This window comes from Tupaia chinensis, unplaced genomic scaffold (genome assembly GCF_000334495.1).
Source record: "Tupaia chinensis unplaced genomic scaffold, TupChi_1.0 Scaffold142326_1, whole genome shotgun sequence".
Taxonomy (NCBI): Eukaryota; Metazoa; Chordata; class Mammalia; order Scandentia; family Tupaiidae; genus Tupaia; species Tupaia belangeri.
In genome coordinates, this window is record NW_006202174.1 from 512,678 (window position 1) to 515,150 (window position 2,473).

At 38.6% G+C, this 2,473-nt stretch overlaps 1 pseudogene; it reads left to right on the top strand.

The window, feature by feature from the left end:
• The first annotated feature begins 462 nt into the window (after positions 1-462).
• Positions 463-794, top strand: LOC102470386 (cytochrome c oxidase subunit 6A1, mitochondrial pseudogene; annotated as a pseudogene).
• Positions 795-2,473: the final 1,679 nt, after the last annotated feature.

Consider the following 2,473-nt stretch of genomic DNA (forward strand, 5'->3'; position numbering starts at 1 on the left):
TAATAATCCAACTGGGTCCACAGGAGATAGATCCTGAGTTTACATTCTTAGGTCAGCGAGGTGGCATGGTGGTTAAGATTGCTCCATCCCATATGGCCAACTGCACATTTATGACCCAGACTACAGACAACACCATGTGGGTTTTGTAAGAAGGCAAAGAAAAAACTGGAGGTATCTGGAGTGGAACCAAGAGTAAAGTATGAGCATGAGTTTTGCAAAAAGGAAGAGAGAATCTGCAAGAGGAAGATCACCATGAATAAAATAATTCAGAAGAATTGATGTCATTTGGGAACATAATTAAACTAAGAGGTGAAGGTAGTTACAAACTTATATATTTATAAAATATAAGACCCCTAACTAATCTAACTGTAAACGCAGATAAGAAACCAAGACACCTTCAGGGTGGAAGGTAACTTTTGTGGTATAGCCATTCATTCTTTGAAATGATTATGTATGGCGTCTATGTCAAAAATGGCAGTGGTGGCTGGGTTCCGAGTGTCTCAGCTAAGTTGGTCCAGCCCACTGCGGGGGCGACCTCATGTTGAGTAGGGCCCATGGCAAGGAGGGCTCAGCTCACATGTGGAAGGCCCTCACTTGTCATGCTCCTGTGAGTGGAAGTGAACAGGCTGAATGTCTTCTTAAAGTCGTACCATGAGGAGCAGGAGAGACCCAAGTTCGTCGCCTACCCCCATCTCCACTTCAGGTCCAAGCCCTTCCTCTAGAGAGATGGTAACCATACTCTATTTCATAAACCTCATGTGAATCCATTTCCAAGTGGCTATGAAGATGAATAAAAAGAATGTGGGCCACTACCCAGGCATTGGGGACCACAACACTGGTTTGGACCATTACCCTGAATAGGATCAGAAAAGTATATGGGACCTTCAACTGACCTTCTTCATTTATAGCAAATGATGACCAGTATGCTAATCTCCCACGCTTTGCTTGCAGCAAGAGATGGTTTAAATAAATAACTTAAACTTAGATTGGCCATGAAAAAAAGAAAAGAAATGACTATGTATGTGGTAAAGGTAACATGAGTTTTATGTAAATGCAGAGCTTATGTACTCATACCAAGCACAAATGCCCTGGCTTTATTAAAGTCCACTGCTACTTCTCGCACAGTCCTAGGGAGGATTTGGAGTATTGTGTACTGTTTTATCACTGTATCTGCACGTCTCATCAAATATTGAGCACATGGATAACACATGTTTAGGGTTCTGATGGCAGATGGAACTGGGAAAAGGTAAACCACATGGTAAATTTGGCTGCCTTTTTGAGGCTGTATTTTCCAGGTTTTGATTTAAATATTTTACATTGTAAACTACCATTAAATCACTGATAGAAAGTTTCTTTTCTTTGTCCAAATATTTTTAAGGCTAGTGTGAAAGAAATGGCCCAGCCTAGAGCACGTGCATTGCTGAGGTCCTTATTTTCTTTTCGTTATCCCGAGATGACCAAACTATCTTCAGAAAATTTGTTCTACTAAGCTTCTAATGGTATCAGAACCTAGCCCAATAGGAAATACAATCTTGGATAAATGTTTCTTTCCTACTGAGTTTCCTGAATATAATGGCTATGAGATTAGCACATTTTCCCAGTGATTAAGTTGGCATGTACCCATGGATTTATAAATAGAATTTATTGTGAAAGTTACTGTGCTACTGGGGTAAGTGGCTATTGCAACTTGATGATAGAAAGTGTTCTATGAAAAGAAACTATTATATGCCTTATAGGCCATAGCATTTGAAGGCAAAGAAAGAAGATACAAGAGAGTTTTGTTTTCAGTTATTTCTACTCTATATATGCTTATGAATAACCAGATGTTATTAACATTTTGAAAATTGAGCTTTTGCCGTATTTGTGTTCTCAATTTGTTAAAGTAGGGTTGGGGATAAATAGGGATTTCATGTCCTTTATCATTATACTATCTTTAGATAGCAGAATAGTGACCTGTTGGAATGTATCCATATTTTTGTTGATATCACCCTAGGAGGAGGAATAAACTCTTGGAATTTGAAGACCATTTAGAGTGAGACACCGATCTGTGTCTCAATCCAATCCATGTAAACCAAGATTTTTGTTTACCTTTTTCAGATGAGACTAACGGTGAATTTCTAAGGTGAACTAGGTGATGAAAGAACATTGATGTAATTGGAAATATCATTGTTGCTTTCACCACGAAAACATATCTCATGTCTGAAGGATGGAGTTGTTTCACACAACTAGAAAAACAACCGTTTTTGTGACAATCGATGTCAATGAGTCTTTGTACTTTGTGATCCAGTCAAAATTCTAATTGTGAGAAAACACTTCTTTTCTCATCAGAACTGTATTTAATGCTTCCTCTTAAGCCATCAGCCATTTCCCTTAATCAGCTGAGCCCTGTTTCATGATCATACATGAGAATACATGCTGCTATATATGGCTGGCTAAGGTTTTATGCAAAGCTCTCCTTACATTGCATTTCTTT